The sequence below is a fragment of the Leucopleurus acutus genome (genome assembly GCF_964270905.1).
Source record: "Leucopleurus acutus genome assembly, chromosome: 16".
NCBI lineage: Eukaryota > Metazoa > Chordata > Mammalia > Artiodactyla > Delphinidae > Leucopleurus > Leucopleurus acutus.
In genome coordinates, this window is record NC_139158.1 from 50,143,194 (window position 1) to 50,170,150 (window position 26,957).

Below are 26,957 nucleotides of genomic sequence, written 5' to 3' on the forward strand. Positions count from 1 at the left end.
CATCTGATGGATCAAGGACGTGGAATCTTTCATTAAGTAATTTGTTTCCTTTGTACCAGACCCAACTCTCAAGCTGGAGTTTTTGGCTCTACCTATTAGGCCCTTGCTTTGCAGTGGCCCTGCTGTTGGTAAGGTCACATCACTGACTGACCAGGCCCAGCCCAGTATGAGTTCTGTGACAGACATGGGTGAGCAGAGTGAGTCTCATGTGACTCCCTCTCGTGGCCTTTATTCCACAGGAGGGGTATGGAGAGTGCCGGCAAGGAAGTTTCTTTCTTCGCTAAGATCCCCCGTGGGGTGAGGCAATGGAGAGTAGGAGCCTGGCTGAGCACAGAAAAGGACTTATCATGTACCTCAGTCTTTTTTGGTAGTTTTCTCCTCTGGTGGGGTGTCAGGTATGCTAAGTCCTCAGGACTACCTGCAAATGGAAAACTGTAGAGCCTCTTATTCAGTGTACCATAAAACAAAAACTCATCCCCCTTTCTAGTAACTGGAGGATGAATTAAAATGTGTAGATACAAAATGACCTTAGAAATAATATGAGCTAGTATCTTTTCAAGACTATATCAGGTTTCTTTAAACCAGCCCCAAACTTAACTTACAGGCTTAGAACAACAGCCATTTATTTAGATCATTGTTCTGCAGGTCAACTGACAGCTCTGGCCTGGGCCAGCTCAATGAGTGTTTCTGGGCTCCTAGCTACCTGTTCCTCTGGTCAGCGGGCACGTAGCTGCTTGATCTGGGAAAGCCTCACTCACATGTCCAATGGTTGCCTAGCTGTTGGCTGGGGCAACAGGGATGACTGAGCCAAGCCTCTTTCTTCCTCCAGAAGACAAGCCCAAACTTCTTCACTTGGTGGTCTCAAGGTTCCAAAGAGCAGCAAGAAAGAGTCAATGCTCTTGCACCCTTCGAGTCTCTGCTTGCATGATACTTGCTACTGTCCTGTTGGCCAAAGCAAGTCCCACGGCTCACTAGAGTCAGAGGCAGTTCCATATGCCCGATCCAGCAGCCTCCCCTACTTCCTTGTTTTCTAGGACACTTGAGTGGTATGGGTTGTTCCGTACTGGTGACAAAACAGTTACAACTTCCAGTCGCATGATGATGGGGAGAGCGTTTGGGGGTGGGGGCAGAGATGTATAAATCACGCCTTACTTATGTCTTTGATTTGCTAACGAATGAACATGTCGAAAACACCCCACAAACCCATGGTCCAAACAGGATTAGAAATAATAGAGCACACAACAAAATCAAAAGCTTAAGGTCATTAAATAATGCAGTGAAAAGACTTAAATAACTTAAGTAAATTATGAAATCCACAATGGAGGAATTAAAGCTAGGAGGATAATGTAACTGCAAGGTAAAGGTTATATTGCTTTATAAAGTTCTGTGGCTTTTATATGTCCTGTCGATCTACTTTAAGGCAGGTTTGTGATAAAGACCTTCTTAATATAATAAAATATTTTTAAAAATATTTTTCTACACTACTGTTCAAATGTTTTATTATTGTTGTTGTTGTTTTTCCCAAGATGAGCAAAAGAACATTTCTCTGGGAGTACAAAATAGTTTCAAGGAATAAAAAATTAGGGTGACTATTTTCTTAATTACTTCTGGAAGGAAAGTAAGATGCAACCTGTTAGATAAATTTGCCTTTTTCCTCTTTAAAAATCTCCACAATTAGTTCATTGTGCTAGATACACATTTAAAATAGGGAGAGGAGACTATACTGGCTTCTACTGAAAGAAACAATACGTATATTTTACCAGCTTTGGTTATCCATGAGGAAGCTCATCATGTTCTTTGGAAACGCTATAGCTAACTTGCCTCCATCTGATGTATTGACACAAGTGCAGGAGTAGCTCACAAATAAGAAGCTGCAAGCATGTAGACAGTTTGTCAGTATCAGGGGAACACCTCATTCCTTGGACAGTAGAATTTGAAATTATGGCAAACTGAACACATGGGATCCCATTCACATTAGCCTTGTCTGTCATCACATACCCAAGTATAGGGTCCTAGGAGTCCTGGAAGTGAAACTCCAGTAACTCATTTCAAGGGAAGAGGTGGAATGGACGCAAGCCACTTTCATTCCCAGGCCCCCTTAACAAGTGTAAGAAAAGTCAGGGAAAGGATCCTCCTCTTTCCATCTAATTGTAACTAAGTCAGTGGAGGAATCTCTTCTACAGCCTGCCTCCAAAGGTTCAATGCAAACCATCTCCCCCTCTCGACTCTGAAGATAGTCATTACTCTCAAGGCATGCCCCAGAAGGAAGATGGAGCAAAATGTTATGGATTAAGTACCAAGGTTTACAGAAAGAGAGCCAAATGCTGACCCAGGGTACACGGTTTTGTACAGACTAGGAACTTGACACTCTTGAAAGACCCCAGATCTTCCATAAATCTTTTTTTATAATCACAATTGGACTCAAGGTATCTGAATGTAAAAAAGATGTGGTCATGTTTGCAACATATATTTGTGATTCCTGGAAACATGTTTATGTAAGCATAATCCTAAGTCTCCAAGCTAAATATATGTATATTCACATACATTAGTACATATATAATCACCTGTCACAATGCTTGTGGTGAACACTCCTGGTTCTCCAGCTCCAATTCCCTTTAGCAGGCTGGTGTACCCATTCACCAACTGCTGTGGGTATTTCACAATTGTCCCCTTATTTGGAAGGCAGTCATGCTCACCACTATATCACCAATGCCATACAATTGTCCCCTTGTTTGGATAATTGCCCTTGGCCAAACCAGATCTACCTTGCCTGGACGTTTATACTCCCTGATCCAGGAGGATACGGAGAGACAGCCAATGATTGACTGACAATGAGTGTTTTAAAAATCAGGAAAAAGACCAGTTTCCTTGCCCCAAGGTAGGACCAACTACTTCAGAGCTCTCCACGTGATGAGGCTGAAGCTCAGCTCCAGATAAGACCACCCACTTGCTGCCTGCCTTCCCTGACCCACCTGCTTCCCTCACTCCCTTTCTCCCGAGAGCCCTTCTCCATTAAGTCCTGGGCACCATATCCCCATCTCAGGCTCTGCTTCTAGGGAACCCAACATGAGATAACCCCTCATCACTGATCTTAAAAACTTTCAGCAACTAGGACCCTAATATGGATGCTGTTTTTGTTCTCACTCCACCTCTAATTTTCAAAGTTACTCACCACTGCATGTTTTCGCTTTGAGAGCACTTGCTGTTGACCATGTGCTTGAGGAGATTTTCTCTCCTCTCTCCACCTCAGCCTCTGTCACTCACATAGGCAACAAAGTTGGTTCCTTTTGTTGGATCTCCCTGACACACTCCTATAGAAACTGAAAGCCCATTTTCCCTCTTTACAACAATATATAGATTGGATTACCTATTCCTTGCCGGGGGGAATAAAAAACTTAAAAAATGATGCTTTGGAAACAATAATCTCTCTTGAACTTGAAACCCACAGACAACAGTCACAGGATTAGCTGATCCTGGAAAACTTCCCATAACAAGACCATTTTGTGAAACCAATGAAGCTGACCCAGTCTCTGATAAGCTATCTCCAAAGGGCATAATATGTCAAATATTTTCTTATCATCTTCCCTGTGTGCTTTCAGAGCACATTCAATACTCCTTTCTTCTCTCTCATGCAACTTACTTTCTGACTTTGTATAGAGGTGTGGTTTCTTAAACACACTGGGGATGGAAAAACAAAATAAAAGGAAGGGAAAAATCTAAGTACCCATGCCTATACTGCATAACCACAGCTAAGCTTCCATGCAGAAGGAGGTCTGTCACTTGGAATTCAATAAATGTGTCCAGTCGCCATGGCTCAATGTCATGCTAACCTCTTTCTCTCTTTTCATCAGAGGTAGACATGAACAAATTAGAAATGCATGATGGCTCATCTTTTACTGTAACGATCATAGTTATAGCTAAAGTTCACTGAACACTTCAGGACTGTTATAGCTGCCTTGCATGATGATCTTATGCAAACAGAACAACTACCTTATGAGGCAGGTACTGTTTCTCTACACACTTTTACAGATGAGAAAATTTATATCCTAGGACTCCCTGTAGAATTCTATGCCATCCTGATCTTTCTTCTCTCATACAATCTAATTTTTGAAGGCAATTCTCCCCTTAAAAATTCTCTCTGATGAATAGTATGCCATGCTGTCTCTGTAGTCAGACTGTGTTTTAAAAACGATAGTGCTAAAAAGGCAACTTTTAATAAAAGCTAATTGTGTGCCTTTTATATGCATAACCTTTCATCATAAAAGCAATGGCATCAATATTATTATTCCCCTTAGAGAGTTAGGGAAACAGGCTTGGAGAGGTTACATAACTTGTCCACTGTTAGACTCAGGCCAGCTCCTAGTAGCTGTGGGTCCAGGGCAAGAACACAAATGAAGCCAGCCAGATCCTCTTTACAGCATTCCAGGCCATCCGTGCTCACAAAGGGTTGAGGGTGCAACATGTAGACAACCTCGGCCACCTGCCCAAGCTTCGTCCACACCCTGCAGCCCTACCCACAGCTGCCACTCCTCCAGCCTAAAAGCACGCACAGCAGCAGTGCCATTTACTCTCAGGAGGATACAATGGGGAGGAGGCCCCTGCAGGTCCTAGAAAGGACTTAGGGCAGTTTGGCAGGGAATTACGATCCAGGTTACCTGGAGCGTGATCTAAGAGGGAGAGTGTGGGATCCAGGTGGGTATGTCTCCCAGCCCTGTGGACTTCAGGCCCCATGGGGAGAAATGCAATCGAGGAGACCCAGATCCCTAACAGCCCTAACCCTTCAACTCCACCATTCTGCCAGCGTTTAACTTCCTCTGGTTTACGCTTACTTCAGTACAAAAATGAATCACAGAGCCATTGCACTGTTTTCCATGCTTTAAATGAGAATACCTGTGTTCCTCGGGGGATTACATGAGCACATAAAGCTGGCCTTTTAAAAGTTCTAAGGGGTAGATGATCAATAGGCAATTCTTAGCAGAATTCTTTCCATACTTAGAATGCTTCTCTTGAGAGTTCAAGGCCCAGGCAAATAATTAACAAGAGTATACATGTCTGTCCACCTGTAGCAAAGGAAAGAGAAGGCAGGAAGCAGAAGTCCAAGGACTTTAAGGTAAATTAAGAGAGTAGGAAGAGCTATTAAGCGCTAATACCTAGCATGGGACTTGGAGCATACTAGCTCTTCAATGAATACTTCATAAAGAAATAAATAGAATGATGCAGCATGAGTTTGTGAGTAGAATTGAAGTAGTTGACTTTTCTCTCTCTTCTTGATAAGATAGATTTGATATATCTTATCAATGCGAGCAATGTCAACCTGGTTACTCTGTGTCTAACAGCACAAGTATATCACATCTCTATGTCTTAAAAGGGGCTTGGGTTTGGGGTAAAGCCCCAGTATTCCCTGGGTATTGCAGATACCAAATCTTCTACCTTGAAACTTCTTCAGCTGTTTAAAGACTAGCTGTCTCCCGTCAGTATTGTGTGAGATACCATCACACGTCTTCTTCATCCTGTTTTCCTCACGACCCTCCAATCAGCAGCTTAGACACACATCTAGAGATCCGAGGACCCACTTTCCCACTTCCTCTCTAAAATGCAAAATTTGTAAGATGATGAGTAAAAAGCTGACTATGTGTTCTTAATTTTTATGAAAATTATGTTCAATCATGGTGTGTGTGTGTGCATGTGGAGAGAGAGAGAGAAACAGAAAGACAGAGAGATTAAATATATCAGTGAATGGAAATTAAATAAGTATCATTGATCTACCTCCAAGACTAGATAGAAAAATAAAGTTATGTATGTGTAGAGTATATATATATATATATAGCCATCAAGAACTATATGGTTATAGATATGTAAATACATAAAATGATAAAAGAAGCCAATTTATTTCCAAATATTCATATCTGAAAACCCCACTAGTGTAAAAAGAGACAGACAAACAGCAACAACAAAAAACCCAAATTTCAAAAATCTGTGCTATGTTTTTATACCTTGGATCCAGAATACTTAAACTATGTTCAGTAGAAATAGCTACATAGAAATTGGAAGAAAATGGAAAACACAAATAAAAGAATCCATGAAAATGACACCCAAAATGACTAAATTGAGTAATATCAAATTTCCAAAATGTAAAAATGTCACAAACACACTGAAATTTGATCTGTGAATTCTAAAACTATAGTTCTTAACTCTTTTCACCATCATAGGCCCCTTTGTATATTCAATGAATGAAAAGGACTATAAAACGTAAACATAGGCATAGACACACCAAACTGGCATTCAGAGATTTCACTGACTACTGTGAAACTCAACTTCGGGTTTTATGTCACTTTATACAATTGTTCCTAATTGATATTGAGCAACTCTGGTCTAGAGACTGAGGGACACAACTCCATGGGAGTAGCCTTGAGGGAATCATATAGCCTTGGATCCAGGTATGCCTGAGTTCTTAAAGAACTCACCCTGGTTCATCTAACCCTGCGTCTCCTATCTTCACCTGCACAGCCTATGTGCCCCATCTAGATCCCATTTACACTCGTCATTTCCGTGATTGCTGACTGGCTTCCATTTGCCAGCTCCTTGGATTCTTTGTCTGAGGACTCTGTCTGGATGCTCTCTCCCTGTGTGCAGGGCAAGCTAGAAACACCAGGGAATTAATGTCCAACACCAAAACGAACACCCCTCAGTGACTGTCAGTAGTTAGTGAAGAAATACCCCAGCACCCTCTTGGGCAGGGCAACTCTGAGATACATATTCTGCACTGTTTTTTTACCTTGGCTCCCCGGGAGGATGAAGCCCCAATTTCCCACAGTTATTTGCTAGATAACTCACCGTTTATTGATTTTCTGCCCTCTCTTGTCTCATTTCTCCATGTCCTTATGAGTGTTTCCTAAAATCACCCCACTCCCAAATAAAAAACTACTTTTATTTACATTCTTGTCTCAGGATCAGCTTCCAGGGGACTACAACCAATGCCTGATCCCAAGGCTGAAATGTGTCCAGGCAGAGAGCTTTAGCCTTTAATTCCTATAGGACTGCTCAAGTGGAGGCTTTTAGCTAAATGTGATGTAGGTAGAAAGGAAGGGAGGAGGAAAAAAGGAAGAGGTATTAGAGGAAAAGAAGGAAGAAAGAGGAGGGGGAGATGGTGGTGATTGAAGAGGAAGAGGAGAAAGGAGAAAAAAAAAGGAGAAGGAGAAGAAGAAAGAGGAGGGGATGAGGGAGAAAGAGAAGAAGAACAACGACAACAGCAATGACATTTGCAGGACAGTTCACATTCTATTCTCCAGAGCCCTCCAAAGCCAAAACCTGTAACAGAAACTCTGGGGTACCTGGCATGTGTGTTCCTGGATAGAACAGGGTGGTCTGTCTAAGGTACAAGCTCACACCGGCTCCCTGATTTCCAACAGCCCTGGTTGTGTGAGCAGGGATTGACATGGTGGTGGACACGCTACAGGTTGGAAGGCTTGGCATCTGGTTTTGACGCTCCCAATAACATTCTGGATAAGTGTCCACGCCAGTTACTCTTTCTAGATCTCACTTTCTCTTTTTAAAGTATATTAAGAAAAATAACGCATGCCTTGCTTACCTCAGTGGAAGAGAATCTGTGAAATAAAAGCATAGAGAAGTTACTTGAAAAGTGTAAAGGCCTGTCCAAGGGGCAGCAAACTCCATGGCCTCGAGGCAAGTGAAGCGGGCCTGTTGAGAGGGACCTTACAGGGAACTAGAGAGACCACTTCCTATCCACGCGGATCTATTGATTATGACAATTTGACAATTGTCATTAGAGCTTCCAATATTTCCAAGAAGTCCAAAATCCAAAGATTTATACAAAATCTTCTGACTCCTACTTATTAACTGGTTCAAATTTTTGAAAAACATAACTAAGATGAACACTGTACAGGTCAAAGAATACATAACCAGAGGCTGCCTTCCTCCCTTGGCAGTCAGGTGTGACCTCTGGCCTTTACAGAGGAAAGCAGCAAGAGGTTTGGGCTACCTTAAGGACAGTCTTGGTCACAACCTACTAATTAAAATATTCTCCAAATTAGACCATGTACCAACAAGGAGTCATCCAGAAGCCCCCTCATTTGGTTTGCTCAGAGACCAGAAGAGCCAAGCTCTGAGGCAGGTTTCCCCTGCCAAAGGTCCAGCCGGTGGTACCTTGTACAAACAAATAGGTCCTTCAAGGCTTGAAGTCCAAGTAATTTTCTCTTTAGCTGCAGGGCCCAACCAAACAAAAGTTTGCAGAGACTATCAATATGCCAGTCCCAGATAACCCATTTTAGGGTCATCAGTGTTTATTCCAAGAAAGTGTGAATGACACCACCTAGCCCAAACAGAGCAGACCATTGTATCCTGAGGCAAAAGCAAACATCCTTTCCATGAATATTTAACTAAAAGCCATTGCTTATTGGTATTTGGCACAGCTGGGCTGGTCCTATCTTCTGTGTTCTGAAACGTGTCCTATGAAAAAGATGATCAGAATGTTTTCTATTCTAACTTTCTTTGCCTTCATAGCCTGAAACTTACTATTAAGCAATTTTGAATTCAGATGATTCTCCCCAGGTCTTCTTCTCTGAGAACTAAATTCAAAGTAGTCTTGCCTGTGAGGACATCAGAGGTTTATCTGATTTATCTTATTGACAGGATCATTGTTGACAAAGGTGCTTAAAGGTATTCAGGAGGAAGTGAAGCTGCTGGTCTTGCTTAAATGTTGAAGCACAATGTTGATTTGGGAAAGGATCCTTGGGAGTTGAAATGAAGGTCTAAAGGTGGTGAACACAGGGCATATTAAATAAAAGAAAAAAAAAAAGAAGAAAGAGCATCCAATCAGACCTACAAACCGTATACCTTAAGCATGCATTTGAAGAATGTTCAAAGGTTTCCTTACTGCCAAATTGTTCATTTTCTAACCTAGCAAAAGGTGCCTGGAAGACTCATCTTTAATCACTTGACTAGGTTGATTTATTAAAAATACATAAATAACTACATTAAATACACACACACAGGGAGTTCATATAGTTGGTGGTTGAGAGCTTGTGTCTCACTTTGCATGAATGGTCCTGAACTATGACTATTGCCCTGGTGTACAACAGTGCCCCTTGTCACTCTTAAGAATGTCCCACTTGGACAATAAACTCTATGGTCACTGCAGGTATAAGTCACCCTAGGTCTCAGTATGACTGTGCTCTTCTCCAGCTGTGAGACTTACATGAAACTCCCTCCCTAATTCCTCATCTCTAAAGTGAGAACGATGGTGACGCCTACTCCTCAAGGTTGCTGTGAAGGCAAAGTGTGATAATAAATCTCAAATGTTTAACCTGCAGTATAGTAAGTGCTCAATCCATTTTAGCTCTTACTGTTTAAAGATATGTCATCTGGGAAGAAATCTGTCATATGAGATTGAACCATCGTCACCACAAAATGCTCCATCCATCTCAGGATATTTTAGGTAAAATACCGTTGACCCCCAGAAATAACTCCATCACAGCCGCTACAGTACAACATAGGAACATTCAGGGTTGGATCTGATACATGAGATAGTGCCCCTCAAAGATGGGCAGCCGGGAACTCAGGAGGTAGGGCAAGCCTGCCTCAGGTCCAGTGGAATAGATGGCAGGGAGATGCTGCCCTCTCAGACGTGCTCAGGTTTTTAAAAGAATCAAAGCTGGGTGTCTACTATGCTCCCCTGCTTCTCTTCCACCCCATCTCTCTCAGCTGTGAGCAATCAGCCTGAGACTGACCAGGGTCAGCTGTGGCCACATACATGACTGTGGAGTCTTGGTCCTGCCCGCCTCCCTCGCCCTGCACTTCACCTTCTGGAGGATTTTCCCAGCTCCACATTTTCGAAACGAAAGCCCCCATTTCTCCTCCAGCTGTGGAGGACAAGGCCCAACTGTAATTTCAATGACAGCAATAACAAATTCATGAGGGCCCAGCCCTTGCCATCTGTCTCAGGGATGTGTCAGCCCTTTTATCAGTCATGAGGAATACCGTTTCACCAACCATCTAAACAAATGAGAGCAAGCCCATGGGTTTTCTGCAAAAAACAGACAATCAAATGAAGACTGGAACTGTCTGAATCCCCAGCACACAGAAGAGGTAAAATGTATCGCTTGGTATTTGCATAATTCAGTGAGACTCCCCATTTAAAAGTTGACAAGGGCAACTGAAACAGTGTTGATTAGAAACTGGAGGGTAGATTTTTAAATGTTAAATTATCTATCAATCAGTCTCTGAAAGGTAACAAACTCTCTATATTGTAGGGACTTTGGTATTGGTGTGTGTTTTGTGTGGATGGATATGTATAACAGAATAGCTAGTATTTATTAAAGACTTCCCATGTGCCAGGAATTATGCCAAGTGCTTTGCTGCATTTAATTCTCATAATAACTCTAGGAATTGTACCCATTTTAGAGATGAGGATTTGAGGCTCAGAGCGAGGAAGTAATTTACTTGAGGTCATACAGGTATGAAGCCCCAGCTGTGAATGACAAAACTGATCCATCTGACTCCAGAATCTATGGTCTAACCACTATCCCACCACAGGCCCTTGCACACGTACAAACACACATAGTTACTTTCCATTTCCTGTCCTGATGAGGACTGACCCGTGGCAAATCACCCGCCCCTCAAAAAAGGTAAGGGGAATCCTAGCTGGGCACAGGGAGAGAAGCCGGCAGCATATGGAGCTGAGGGAAAGCTGGAACAAAGCAGAGTCAAACAAACAGATAATCCACCAAAGGATCAATCCCCTGGACCAGTCCAGGAATTAAACTGTGGGGCAGAAATTGACATGGTCAATTTAAAACCTTTATGCTAAAAACTGCTAACACTTATTGAATGATTGATGTATACCAGAAACCATCCTAAGCATTTTTGCACAAAATTGTTCATTTAATTCTCAAGGTTGTCTCTTAAACCCATTTTGCAGATGAGGAAACTGAGGCACAGGGATGTTACATACCTGGTCAAGACCACACAAATTATAGGTCACAGAGTTAGTAATAGAACCCTGGAAATCTGGTTTAGGAACACAAATTCATAACCTCTCTGGTACATCTATGCTCCAAGCTCTTATGTTCTTGGGGAGTATATATTTTTGGTTGCAATTTTGCATGAGATCCAAAAGAAAACACAGCTCAGAATCCAATTTATGAGCTCTCTTGGTAAATAAGCACTATTTTTCTCTTTAGGACATGAAGAACTATCTACAGCACTGGGGAAGAACAAGCTTTATTGTTCACAGTAGCTGAATCACTATTTCCAAGATTATAAGAGCCATGTTGACTGCTGCCAACATTCATGGCAATGAATCATATTCCCAATCCATTTCTTTCCAGTTGACATCTGGAGCTCACGTGAAGTCAAGATGGGTGGTATCTCATTGTTACATATCAATATAGCTCTTCTGAAAAACTGGGAACATTACCCAGGCATAATAACCCTCATAAATAATCTACCAGCTTGAGGACATTAAATGTAAAGAAAAGATGACCTCTGACCTTCCATTCCCTTTAATGGTGCTTCATTAGTCTCACAAATGGAGGCAAATTCATAACAGGGGGAATCAATTCTGCCACTTGGAAATAATTAAGACGTCTACATCAAACAACAGCTTTTTTTTATTCTTTCTAATTAAGTGATCCATCCCAGAGGAGTACTAAATTGGTCAGTGCAAATATAAATTACACCAAGCCTGAGTGTTTTAAGATCAATGTAGAAGTCTCCATGTTTCCCCTGTACTCTTCCGACACTTTACAGGCATTACACTACTGTCCTGACTATGGCATCAAGAAACCAAAAGCCTGGATTCAGTTGGCAAGAAGACATTCAGAATCCCCCACAAGCCGCCAAACTGTTCGCCTGTGTTACTGAAGATGCAATCCCAGTGATGAGGGTGACATCATGGGAAAACTCCTTAGAGTTCCATCTGCAGCTCAATTCTACCCTTGGACTTCAAAATATCTACAGATATAACATCTGGCTTGGAGCTTAGCGGCTCAAATTTTGAAGGTATGTCTTATACCTTTTGCTAGGCTGCCTTACCCTTCCTGAGATATTATCCTTGTGAAGGATTTATCCAAATGCCCATGGATGGGTTTTTGCCATCGTCAATCCTCAGCCATCAGTAGAATGGAACTTCTATTCAGCCATCAGTAGAATGGCTGCTATGAGGCCAAGCCTGGTTTGTCTAAAAGCTTTGACTTCTAAATCAACTCAGAAATTACACGCACTATTAAATAATCAAACTCACCATGTTTCTCCCAGGAAAATGAAGCAGGGATGAAAAGCAAACTAAATGTATTCAACTTTTTCTTTGCTTATGGGAAGAAAAATAATATTAGTTTAATATAACTTTGGAAGAGTCTTACAATCAACAAATGACCTATACCTTCAAAACTCACCAGGCAAGTATATAAGAGCATCTCACATCCACAGAGAGAAAACAGAGAAAAGAACACTGGATTTAGAGGCAAGGTACTCTATTCAAACCCTGGTTTTGTCACCTTTTAGTTGTGTGCCTATATGTCCACAAAAGGAGACTTCCAGCATTCAGCTCAATGCCTAAGACAGTGTCTGCCATGTGTAAATATGTGCTCAGTAAGTGTGTGAATATAAATAGGTTCCCAAGTGAATGGGTCAATGAATGTCTTGTTCTTTGGAAAGCATATCTCCAAACAAGCTTTGAAGACTGGAGTCCGAGTTGAGTTCCCCTGAGCAGATCTTAGGAGAGGGTATATATAAGTGATTTATTAAGGAAGTTCTCCAAAGAGAAACTGCTAAGGGAGTGGAAGAAGCAGACAGGGAAGAGGACACACCAAGGAAGAGTGTGATGCCAGGTGACATCCCGGCCTGGGGAGCTCTGGAGCATAGCTCATGCCTCAGAGTCTGTCCTTCCTCAGGGAAAGGAGCTGAGCTTTCAACCTCCCATACCCATCAGATATGGGGTACGGGGTGCATTGAGAGATGATGGGGCAAGACTCTGAGGACCAAGGTGTAAAACACAAAGCCCACAGAAGCTGAGGACAAGCACATAAAACCACCACAAGTGAGGCAAAGGAATCTGCTCAAGGTCCGGTGAAGTCTTCTCCAACTGGTTTGCAAGCTTTTGTGCTTCTACAGACTAACACTGAAGAATAAGACATCTGGTCCTTTAACCTTGCAAAGGATCTTCTATCACATTTTTAGCATTTGACTCTTAAAACACAACTGTGTAATAGATGGGACATGCAGTATTATATCCATTAACGACAAACAGGGGATCTTGGACCCAGGGAAGAAAAATGGCTCATTTCTGGTGAAACAAAATTAGCAAAAATAGTTATCCTTTATAAGACAGTAACTAGGGGAGAGCTGAATTGTTTGCTCAAGGTTATAGGCACTGGGAGACATTAGAGATGTTAATGCTCACTGTAGGCCCTGGAGAATGAGTATGATGTGAGTTTATAGCAGGCAGAGAAAACATTTTAGATGAGACAAGACCAGAGGAAGGAAATGCACAGGATAACCACTAGATAGATGGTCATCCTGAAGATGTCACTGAAGATAAGATATGCTATTGTGTGATGTTATACAAAGAAAGAAAAAAAAAGCTACCAATTAAATTGTGACACAATGCTCTCTTTTCACTTAGAATCTATGTTTTATATTTATTAAAGACTATTTTATACCTATTTACACATAGAAGTGACAACAATATGGACAGTTATCAAATTGAGCTTCAAACATGCAGTGACGATGCAATTACTTCTTACTGCCATAAGACTGACAACAATCTGAGATGCATCAAATTACAAGACTTCCCACAAATTTGTGTCTTAAAATAGATGAAATATGGTATCAACAAACTGAGACAAACTCCTTAATAAAATCTGAAGGCCTGAGAGATTGTTGAAGGGGAAAACTGTTACCAAATGTGTTATTTATTGGGTTGTCTATGAATCACCTGCAACCATTTCCCACAGCACCAGTGGTTCATAGCCACATTTACTCAACTCTTACACTCAATAAATGCAGAATGGTCACTGGTCTTACAAGGAAGACAAATCCTTCAAAGAGAAGCTGTTGATACAAGCCTAGACTGTTTCCTATTTATGGTCAAAGGAGCTTATGATCATCTGTTCACACTTTTCCACCTAGTTACAGACACAGAGAACAACTGTCATTGAATTTTCTGGTTGAAATGTCCCTGCTGACAAACTCTAAGCCTACTCTGGCTGAGGAAAGTTTGAGTCACCAGAAACAGGGTGAGTTTTTCCTTCACAGTAAAGAAGTACAAGAATAATATATGGCCATCTTAGTGTTACTCCTTTAAAAAAAATACCCATGTCTCTTTCTCTTCAAATTCAGGTTCATCCTACCTAATCTTTTGTTGGAATCGAAAGATAATTGTTCGATTTTAAAAAATGTTTAACTTCTATTCTGTTTGAAATTGAAACCATTGAATTCTAGGATAATTGGCATCCAGCCTCGTTACTCTTTCCTTTATGAGACACACAGTGTCCTGTCTCAGGCTTATACCCACAACTTTGATCCTTTTCATAGACTAAATTGAAGGTTCAATGGGTCTAAGTGTCTCATTTCAAGTCAAGTCTTTATAATAATAAGGGGAAGGAGTCATTGTACTGTAGTCCCAAATTCAAAAGCATTTCTAACATTTTGAGATTAAATTAAAAACAGATTAGATTTAACTGTGCTTTTTTTTTAGCAGAGTAAATCTATTACTTATACCTTCAGAAGATAGATTTTCTTAAAATGAAAAAACATAGTAAATTATTACTTTCAAGTGCTTTTCCACGTACAGCTCAGGCCTGTGGTATGGAGAGAGGACTCAGATGGGGCTGCTGGATGTGGGTGATCTTTAAGAAGAGTATTGTGTATATCCAACTTCACAATCCAAGGTGGGAAAAGTGCATCTTAGCAGGAAACCACGTCCTTTACTTGGAATATTCCAAAACATATAATGGTTGAATTGACTGATGTTGTCTGTATCAGTGAACCCTGGAAGGGAAAAGATGGCATGCACAAAATGAAGAGAGTTTAAGAAAGGAACTATTTACTGTGGGCAGGCGGAGCTTAGGAGACCAATGAGAAATGGCAAGAGAGAGAGAGCCAGTTTTGAGCTCCTAAACCAGAAAGGGCAAGAGTTAGAGGCAGTTGCTGGAAGGCTGAAGGATTCAATCAGAGTCAGGACCTTCCATGACAGGATCGACTGATCCATGGCTGGGGGCAGGGAGGGAGCCAGGGGGGAAAAGACCCATTGTCATTCTCTAGTTTTCCCATCTCCTCCTCATGCCTTCCATTAATAAACCCAGTTGGAAGTCAGAGATCCACAGCGGTCAGAGTAAGGCAGATAATCTGGTGATGGGTTGAAAGGGGCAGATGGAAGATACCCAGCGTGTTGTGGGATGTCAGGTTCTGCTTTAGGCAAAGGTGAGGTAAATGGCTTGTCTCTCACACCTCCTCAACCTTTTGACAGTCATCTCTTCCTGGTCCATCTCTTCCTAGACTGACCCACAGCTACCAACAGAAGTTCACCATCATACTGCACTGCCTCCAGGACTGCCACTGACCCCCATGTGACCCCCACAAGGGCTTGTCTTCCTTGAATTATAGTCCGTATCTCAGAAGGGCACAGTCCTTATATTTCCACTTTACATTTTTCTACCTCCCAATCCTTCAAGGAAGTTACTCCTTCATAGGTGGCAAGCTGGCCAATCTAATAAATAATTCTATGCAAATATCTAATATCACTAATTGGATATAATAATAAATTCTGAAGCTAGAAGAGTTCTGAGAAATTACTGGGTTGGCCAAAATGTTCGTTCGTTTTTTTCCGTAAGATGGCTCTAGTAGCACTTGGTTGTCCTTAACTTCATTTGAAACAATTTTGTTAGATTGTATGTGACAGCTGTCATATCAGCGTGCATTTTTTAAAAAGCTTACCAAAATTGGTAAATTTTTGTGTAGCATTTTAATATTGACAATGGAAGAAAAAAGCAACATTTTTGGCATATTATGCTTTATTATTTCAAGAAAGGTAAAAACGCAAGTGAAACGCAAAAAAAAAAAGATTTGTGCAGTGTATAGAGAAGGTGCTGTGACTGATCAAACGTGTCAAAAGTGGTTTGTGAAGTTTCGTGCTGGAGATTTCTTGCTGGACAATGCTCCACGGTTGGGTAGACCAGTTGAAGTTGATAGAGATCAAATTGAGACATTAATTGAGAACAATCAACGTTATACCACGTGGGAGATAGCCAACATACTCAAAATATCCAAATCAAGCGTGGAAAATCATTTGCACCAGCTTGGTTATGTTATTCGCTTTGATGTTTGGGTTCCACATAAGTTAAGCGAAAAAACCTTTTTTGACTGTATTTCCACATGCGATTCTCTACTTAAAAGTAATGAAAACGTTCTGTTTTTAAAACAAATTGTGACAGGCGAGGAAAAGTGGATACTGTACAGTAACGTAGAATGGAAGAGATTGTGGGGCAAGCAAAATGAACCACCACCAATCACACCAGAGGCCAGTTTTCATCCAAAGAAGATGATGTTGTGTATATGGTGGAATTGGAAAGGAGTCCTCTATTATGAGCTCCTTCCAGAAAACCAAACAATTAATTCCAACAAGTACTGCTCCCAATTAGACAAACTGAAAGCACACTCGACGAAAAACGTCCAGAAAATGCATAATCTTCCATCAGGATAACGCAAGACCGCATGTTTCTTTGATGACCAGGCAAAAAACTGTTACAGCTTAGCTGGGAAGTTCTGATTCATCTGCCGTATACACCAGACATTGCACCTTCGGATTTCCATTGATTTCAGTCTTTACAAAATTCTCTTAATGGAAAAATTTCAATTCCCTGGAAGACTGTAAAAGGCATGTGGAACAGTTCTTTGCTCAAAATGATAAAATGTTTGGGGAAGAAAGAATTATGAAGTTGCCTGAAAAATGGCAGAAGATAGTGGAACAAAAGGGTGAATACGTTGTTCAACAAAGTTTTGGTGAAAATGAAAAATGTCTCTTTTATTTTTACTTAAAACCCAAAGGCACTTTTTTGGCCAACACAATATTTCTGGTGCTGTCAGAATATTTGATATAATAACATGAACATTTTATATAGGAGGCAACAAAGGTTAATGATGTAAGGTAACACACAAAGCTTATGTACAATCCTACTTGGGGCAAAAGACATTTTGTTTTTAATAAAGACCATCAGGGAACCCAGTGTATCCCAAAGTGTGGGGCTCCCCTTAATTAGATGTCATTCACACAGCATCAAGAACACTGAATCACGCCACACAGTGAGAAAGTGACTCTTTTTACCCTCATCTCAACAATTTATTATGTTAAGGAGAAAAACTTGGTTTGGAGCTAGGACATCTTACTCCCTCTTTTAACAGAAAGAAGTAAGCATCAAGCACAGACTTCAAGATCAGGAAATGGCTGATAGATCTAAGTTAATAATATTTTATTTCCCTTGAACTTATACTTTGTGTCACATTCTATGTCATGATGAATAACAATGATCTTCAATATATGTTAATGACATTAAAATTTCCTTTTTTGGAAGAATTTTAAGTGTTAAAATAATTAATTCGAAGAAAAATATATGTAAAGAGTAGTAATATAGTTTTTTCATGGTTATATAAAAATAAAAGTATTAAGTGAAGCAATGTAGTTTGGGATTTGCAAAGAATTTTTATCTATAATCCTGGAAGTTACCTAAATTTGAATTATATATAATTTATTCATGTGTGTGTGTGTGTGTGTGTGTATAAATATATTTTTAATAACAGGCAGAATTCTAACATGGCCCCCAATATTCCCTGGTATGCATACTCTGTACAATTCCTCCCCCTTGAGTGCAGACAGAACCTGGGAATATCATGGGATATCATTTCCATGATTATGTTATATTTTAAGCAAACGGGATTTTGCAAATATAATTAAGATATTTGTCAGTTGACTTTGACTTAATCAAAAGGGAGATTATCTCGGGTGGGCCTGACCTAATCTGTTGAGCCCATAGATGAGATAAGAAACAACAGCAGAGGTTTTTCTGTTGTCCTGGGAGCAAACAGCCATGCTGTGAAAGGAAAGGGCCCTGTAGCACAGATGGCACTGAGAGGGGTCTAAGGCCAACAGCTTGTGAGAAAACAGACCTAAGCCCTACAGCCACAAGAAAGAGACCCTGCCCACAGTCAGTGAGCTTGGAGGAGGAACCTGAATTTAAGACAAGATCCCAGTGCTGGCTGACACCCTCATTTCAGCCTGATAAGATCCTGAGCAGAGGGCCCAGCTAACTCACATCCAGACTTCTGACCCACAGAAACTGTGAGATAATAAATGTGTGCCGTGTTAGCTGCTATATTTATTATAATTTGTTACACAGTATTGGGGGAAATATGTATACATAGACACACACACACACACACACACACACACACACACACACACACACACTCTCAGACATTTACACCATAAAAGAATTTGGGAGAATTGGAGGAAAGCTTTATGGGATCCTTCAGATTATACAGAAACTATAACACTACCTATACAATATAGGCAGTTTTGTATAACTATAGAGCTGCCTATCGAAACTATTCATCATTCACCTGCCAAGGAGAAATCACTGAATTTTCAAAGAACTATCTGGAGACTTCCAAACCAGTGCTTGACACCCTTCAGTGCACTCACAAATCCCTCAAGTATCTTAAAAAATCACAGACTCTGATTCAGGAGTTGTGGTCTGGGGCCTGAGATTCTGCATCTCTACCAAGCTCCCAGGTGATGCCAATACTACCACTGTGAGTAGTAACTGTCCAGGTTTTTCCCCTTTTTCCTAATAGGGCTTTATCTAAGTTACAGCAAATGGTTTCCTAACTGGCCTTAGAGAGCTATCAGATACAATCTCCTTCCCGTTATCCAACAGAGCAAGAGCCCTCCTATTGACTGTCCATTCAAAAAGTGAAAGGGCACTGGGACTTGTCCATCTCAGAAGTGAGATTTCCAAGACTGAGTTTAGCAGTCACTTCTCTGACACAGTGCAGGTCACAGGAGACTGGAAGTTTTGTTGAAATGTACGCCTAAGATTTGCAGCCTGGTCTAACCTCTATTCAAACTTCTGTGGCTGTGAAATTAGGCTGGAAGTCTTTGCATTTATTATAAGATTCTTGGTATTTCCTGTTTCCATTCAGGCTGGCAATATCACAAACACGGCCTCTCTAGTGGTTTTTGGTACTTCCACTAACCGTCCCAGCTAGAATCAAGAGTAGTAAAGCAGCACACAAAAGACACCATGTTTGAAAGACGTGTGGCGGGAATTTTCATTTGCGTAACCTCCAAAGAGGTTTCATTTGGTTTTTACTATAGGTGGAACAAAGGTAATTTTCTCAACTACATAAAATCATGTGCCTGGTTTTTCTTCCCCTCCCTCTCACTGTCAAATATATTTCATTTCACCATATTGGGTAGAGCTCTAAATCTGGAGACTAGAAAGGGATCTCTGGAGATTACCTGTCTGGTCTGTTAGTAGTAAGTCAACAACAAGTGCAGGCAAATGCACTCACAGATTTGTCTGAAGTTTAGGATAAACTGATAGCATCTCCAAAAGAGACTGGTTAGTTGTATTGATTAGTGAGGGAAAACTTCTTGCTCATGCTGACTGAGGAGAAGCAGAAAAGAGCTGGAGCAACTGGCCAAAGTTGGGGGAAAGGGAAATTGTGGTCAACGCAGAAGTTGAAGCCAGAGGCGACAAAGATAATAGACTTCTCAGGCAGCCAGGCAAACCCTTGAATCTAGGAACTGATTCAAGTACTAGGGATTTATCCAAACTCAAAGAGGGAAAATAGCAAAAGTGATCTTCAGAGAAGAAAAAAGCCACACCCTCTTCTGAAAATTACCAAGTACTTCATCGTCAAGACCTACATGACACACATTGCCTGTCAAAGTCAGTGATGTGTTGCCTGTCAAAGTCAGTGATGTATTTAGCATTACAATTACAGAGACTGGCCTTATTGAATGTGTAGATTTTGTGGCAAGGTGGAGCTAAGAGATGAAAAGGAACTGCTTTCGTGGGATTTGGTGGCAGACACTCCCTTGCCACTCACCAACCTTGCCTGGCAGCAGCCGGGGAATTGGATACCAGGATCCTCTAGCTGATGCACCTCTCCCAAGCACATCTTCCAGCTTGAGGATCAAAGCTTTGGTAGCCTAATGCCAAGATAGGACTATTCCTTGATGCCACTTTTTGAAAGGTCTCTTCTTTTGTTCTGAAGCAACCTTGGCACTAGGTATCAAATGCCCCATCAATGCCCAGTGTCCAGGCATGACTTAGGAGACCCCAAGGTGTACTGATGCTGAGGGGTGTGTGGCAGAGAAAGTGTGGGATGAATTCTCCCCTTATGGATCACACTGCAGTTTGCAGTGATCCCACTTATAATGTAGGAGTAACACAAACACACACACCCACACATACACAGTATACAAAAAAATTCAGAGGTTTATATAATACTTCAAATATATATATTTATATCTTTTTATATATATGTTTATATATGTATGTAAGAATGTATGTTTACTTCTGTGAGCTACTTAAGAAAAACTGTCTGAAGGAGGCACCAGGCATCAAGGCAGGAGACCCAGAATACAGGGGAGAAAGGTAAGTGTCTCTACAGGGCATTTGGGGTGATAGAATCCCCACGCTAGATGGAGAGCGTGATGCGTGAGACCAAGAGTCCAAACTCTAAGCTGTAACTTCCCATGTGACAATCACACCCATTTGTGAAAATAAAAGCTCCATTGACCATGTCCACCTCAGAGTTCTCTGGAGGAGGGTGTTCCTCTCCATCCCTTGGCCAACATACCCGCTCCCTAGAGGGGACTTTCCCTCTGCCAGCATCACGCTGGCCAGCACTAAACCGTACTCCCCAAACCTCCCTGCCTGCCTCTGCCTCCACAACATGAATGAAGAAGAAAAATACACCCACTTAGAGAAGCCACAAGTCCCTGCCTCTACTCACTTTTCATTCTACCTCTCTGATCAACTTCAGTGTGAAACCAACAAGCTGCTACAGCAAAAAGTTAGCAACCTTGATTAGCAATTTGAAATCCTCTTGAAACTCCATACAAGATGGTCATACAGGATCAATGGAAGTTTAAAAAATAATCATAGAAATTTTAAAAGTACCACTGCCAAATAATTGCGGCTGACTCCGGGTCAGACAACGATACGTAGACCTCAGGACTGCAGGGCTTTTCTGAGCCTTCCCTACGTGTGCTGTGCACTGGCCTCTTGACCCTTGGATCTATCTCCCACCCTGACTCTGCTGTTCTGTAACACAGGGCTGGCCCCTGCGAGGTAAATTTCCCAGGTCCCCTTGCCCATGTGGTTTCTAAGTATGTTTGGGGCAATGAGGAACACTGGCCTTGGGGGCTAGGGCAGGAGAAAGGAAGAAGCCTGAGTATTTCTCCTCCTCACTCTGCCTTGAGTGGCTTCCCAGGAGAAGTTGCATCTCCTCCATGTCTCCAGGCAGGCTTTCCTCCTAGGATCCAGATCTCCCCAAGCAACCTCTGAGCTCTGTAGACGACACCTCCCTGCTCTGTCCTCCAGCCCTACACATCCGCACTCTGCATTGTTCCTCCTTAGATTGCCTCACCTTCCCTTATTTTCAACCCTTCCAATACCTCTCTGGTTCAATTCCTACATTAAATTCTTTTTTTTTTAACATCTTTATTGGAGTATAATTGCTTTACAATGGTGTGTTACTTTCTACTATATAACAAAGTGAATCAGCTATACATTTACATATATCCCCTCCCTCTTGCGTCTCCCTCCCACCTTCCCTATCCCACCCCTCTGGGCGGTCACAAAGTACTGAGCTGATCTCCCTGTGCTTCCCACCTGCACAGGGCTGCTTCCCACTAACTACCTATTTTACATAGTCCATGTCACTCTCTCACTTCGTCCCAGCTTACCCTTTCCCCTCCTCGTGTCCTCAAGTCCATTCTCTACGTCTGTGTCTTTATTTTTTTTTTACATTCCATATATATGTGTTAGCATATGGTATTTGTTTTTCTCTTTTTGACTTACTTCACCCTGTATGACAGACTCTAGTTCCATCCCCCTCACTACAAAAAACTCAGTTTCGTTTCTTTTTATGGCTGAGTAATATTCCATTGTATATATGTGCCACAACTTTTTTTTTTTCCCCACATCTTCTTTATCCATTCATCTGTCGATGGACACTTAGGTTGCTTCCATGTCCTGGCTATTGTAAATAGAGATGCAATGAACATTGTGGTACATGACCCTTTTTGAATTATGGTTTTCTCAGGATATATGCCCAGTAATGGGATTGCTGGGTCATAGGGTAGTTCTATTTTTAGTTTTTTAAGGAACCTCCATACTGTTCTCCATAGTGGCTGTATCAATTTACTTTCCCACCAACAGGACAAGAGGGTTCCCTTTCCTCCACACCTTCTCCAGCATTTAGTGTTTGTAGGTTTTTTGATGATGGCCATTCTGAATGGTGTGAGGTGATACCTCATTGAAGTTTTGATTTGCGTTTCTTTAATGATTAGTGATGTTGAGCATACTTTCATGTGTATGTGGCAATCTGTATATCTTCTCTGGAGAAATGTTTGTTTAGGTCTTCTGCCGAATTTTGGATTGGTTTGTTTTTTTTTTTTTTTTTTGATATAGAGCTGCATGTGCTGCTTGTAAATTTTGGAGATTAATCCTTTGTCAGTTGCTTCTTTTGCAAATATTTTCTCCCATGCTGAGGGCTGTCTTTTTGTCTTGTTTATGGTTTCCTTTGCTGTGCAAAAGCTTTTAAGTTTCATTAGGTCCCATTTGTTTATTTTTGTTTTTATTTCCAGTTCTCTAGGAGGTGGGTCAAAAAGGATCTTGCTGTGATTTATGTCATACAGTGTTCTGCCTATGTTTTCCTCTAAGAGTCTGATAGTGTCTGGCCTTACATTTAGGTCCTTAATCCATTTTGAGTTAATTTTTGTGTATGGTGTTAGGGAGTGTTCTAATTTCATTCTTTTACATGAAGCTGTCCAGTTTTCCCAGCACCACTTATTGAAGAGGCTGTCTTTTCTCCATTGTATATTCTTGTCTCCTTTATCAAAAATAAGGTGACCATATGTTCATGGGTTTATCTCTGGGCTTTCTATTCTGTACCATTGATCTATGTTTCTGTTTTTGTGCCAATACCTTACTGTCTTGATTACTGTAGCTTTGTAGTATAGTCTGAAATCCAGGCGCCTGATTCCCCCAGCTCTGTTTTTCTTTCTCAGGATTGCTTTGGCTCTTCAGGGTCTTTTGTGTTTCCATACAAATTGTGAAATTTTTTGTTCTAGTTCTGTGAAAAATGCCATTGGTAGTTTGATAGAGATTCCATTGAATCTGTAGATTGCTTTGGGTTACATAGTCATTTTCACAGTGGTGACTCTTCCAATCCAAGAATGTAGTATATCTCTCCATCTGTTTGTATCATCTTTAATTTCTTTCATCAGTGTCTTATAGTTTTCTGCATACAAGTCTTTTGTCTCCTTATGTAGATTTATTCCTAGGTATTGCATTCTTTTTGTTGCAATGATAAATGGGAGTGTTTCCTTAATTTCTCTTTCAGATTTTTCATCATTACCATATAGGAATGCAAGAGAATCTGTGCATTAATTTTGTATCCTGCTACTGTACCAAATTCATTGATTAGTTTTCTGGTAGAAACTTTAGGATTCTCTGTGTATAGTATCATGTCATCTGCAAACAGTGACAGCTTTACTTCTTCTTCTCCAATTTGGATTCCTTTTATTTCTTTTTCTTCTCTTATTGCTGTGGCTAAAACTACCAAAACTATGTTGAACAATAGTGGTGAGAGTGGAAAACCTTGTCTTGTTCCTGATCTTAGAGGAAATGGTTTCAGTTTTTCACCATTGAGAACAATGTTGGCTGTGGGTTTGTCATATATGGCCTTTATTATGTTGAGTAAAGTTCCCTCTATGCCTACTTTCTGGAGGGTTTTTTCCATAAACGGTGTTGAATTTTGTCAAAAGCTTTTTCTGCATCTATTGAGATGATCATATGGTTTTTCTCCTTCAATTTGTTAATATGGTGTATCACATTGATTGATTGGCATATGTTGAAGAACCTTTGCATTCCTGGGATAAACCCCACTTGATCATGGTGTATGATCCTTTTAATGTGTTGTTGGATTCTGTTTGCTAGTATTTTGTTGAGGATTTTTGCATCTATGTTCATCAGTGATATTGGCCTGTAGTTTTCTTTCTTTGTGACATCTTTGTCTGGTTTTGGTATCAGGGTGATGGTGGCCTCATAGAATGAGCTCGGGAGTGTTCCTCCTTTTGCTATATTTTGGAAGAGTTTGAGAAGGATAAGTGTTAGCCCTCTAAATGTTTGATAGAATTCACCTGTGAAGCCATCTGGTCCTGGACTTTTGTTGGAGGATTTTTAATCACAGTGTCAATTTCAGTGCTTCTTATTGGACTGTTTATATTTTCTATCTCTTCCTGGAAGGTTGTGCTTTTCTAAGAATTTGTCCATTTTTTCCAGGTTGTCTATTTTATTGGCATATTGTTGCTTGTAGTAATCTCTCATGATCCTTTGTATTTCTGCAGTGTCAGTTGTTACTTCTCCTTTTTCATTTCTAATTCTATTGATTTGAGTCTTCTCCCCTTTTTCTTGATGAGTCTGGCTAATGGTTTATTAATTTTGTTTATCTTCTCAAAGAACCAGCTTCTAGTTTTATTGATCTTTGCTATTGTATTCTTCACTTCTTTTTCATTTATTTCTGATCTGATCTTTATGATGTCTTTCCTTTTGGTAACTTTGGGGGTTTTTTTGTTCTTCTTTCTCTAATTGCTTTAGGTGTAAGGTCGTGTTGTTTATTTGAGATGTTTCTTGTTTCTTGAGGTAGGCTTGTAGTGCTATAAACTTCCCTCTTAGAACCTCTTTTGCTGCATCCCATAGGTTCTGGGTCGTCATGTTTTCATTGTCATTTGTTTCTAGGTATTTTTTGATTTCTTCTTTGATTTCTTCAGTGACCTCTTGGTTATTTAGTAGTGTATTGTTCAGCCTCCATGTGTTTGTATTTTTTACAGATATTTTCCTGTAATTGATATCTAGTCTCATAGCATTGTGTTCAGAAAAGATACTTGATACCATTTCAATTTTCTTAAATTAACCAAGGCTTGAGTTGTGACCCAAGATATGTTATATCCTGGAGAATGTTCCATGAGCACTTGAGAAGAAAGTGTATTCTGTTGTCTGTGGATGGAATGTCCTATAAATATCAATTAAGTCCATCTTGTTTAATGTATCATTTAAAGCTTGTGTTTCCTTATTTTCATTTTGGATGATCTGTCCATTGGCGAAACTGGGGTGTTAAAGTCCCCTACTATGATTTTGTTACCATTGATTTCCCCTTTGATGGCTGTTAGCATTTACCTTATGTATTGAGGTGCTCCTATGTTGGGTGCATAAATATTTACAATTGTTATATCTTCTTCTTGGATTGATCCCTTGATCATTATGTAGTGTCCTTCTTTGGCTTTTGTAATAGTCTTTATATTAAAGTCTATTTTGTCTGATATGAGAATTGCTACTCCAGCTTTCTTTTGATTTCCATTTGCATGGAATACCTTTTTCCATCCCCTCACTTTCAATCTGTATGTGTCCCTAGGTCTGAAGTGGGTCTCTTGTAGACAGCATATATATGGGTCTTGTTTTTGTATCCATTCACCCAGTCTAAGTCTTTTGGTTGGAGCACTTAATTCATTTACATTTAAGGTAATTATTGATTGTATATTCCTATTACCATTTTCTTAATTGTTTTGGGTTTGTTATTGGAGGTCTTTTCCTTCTCTTGTGTTTCCTGCCTAGAGAAGTTCCTTTAGCATTTGTTGTAAAGCTGGTTTGGTGGTGCTGAATTCTCTTAGCTTTTGCTTGTCTGTAAAGGTTTTACTTTCTCTGTTGAATCTGAATGAGATCCTTGCTGGGTAGAGTAATCTCAGTTTTAGGTTTTTCCCTTTCATCACTTTAAATATGTCCTGCCACTCCCTTCTGGCTTGCAGTTTCTGCTGAAAGATCAGCTGTTAACCTTATGGGGATTCCCTTCTGTTATTTGTTGTTTTTCCCTTGCTGCTTTTAATATTTTTTCTTTGTATTTAATTTTTGATAGTTTGATTAATATGTGTCTTGTCATGTTTCTCCTTGGATTTATCCTGTATGGGACTCTCTGTACTTCCTGGACTTGATTGACTATTTCCTTTCCTATATTAGGGAAGATTTCAACTATAATCTCTTCAAATACTTTTTCAGTCCCTTTCTTTTTCTCTTCTTCTTCTGGGACCCCTATAATTAAAATGCTGGTGTGTTTAGTGTTGTCCCAGAGGTCTCTGAGACTGTCCTCAATTCTTTTCATTCTTTTTTCTTTATTCTGCTCTGCAGTAGTTATTTCCACTATTTTATCTTCCAGGTCATTTATCCATTCTTCTGCCTCAGTTATTCTGCTATTGATTCCTTGTAGAGAATTTTTAATTTCATTTATTGTGTTGTTCATCATTGTTTGTTTGCTCTTTATTTCTTCTACATCCTTGTTAAACGTTTCTTGTATTTTCTCCATTCTATTTCCAAGATTTTGGATCATCTTTACTATCATCACTCTGAATTCTTTTTCGGGTAGACTGCCTATTTCCTCTTCAATTGTTTGTTCTGGTGGGTTTTTACCTTGCTCCTTCATCTGCTGTATGTTTCTCTGTCTTCTCATTTTGCTTAACTTACTGTGTTTGGGGTCTCCTTTTTGCAGGCTGCAGGTTCATAGTTCCTGTTGTTTTTTGTGTCTGCCCCCAGTGGCTAAGGTTGGTTCAGTGGGTTGTGTAGGCTTCCTGGTGGAGGGGACTAGTGCCTGTGTTGTGG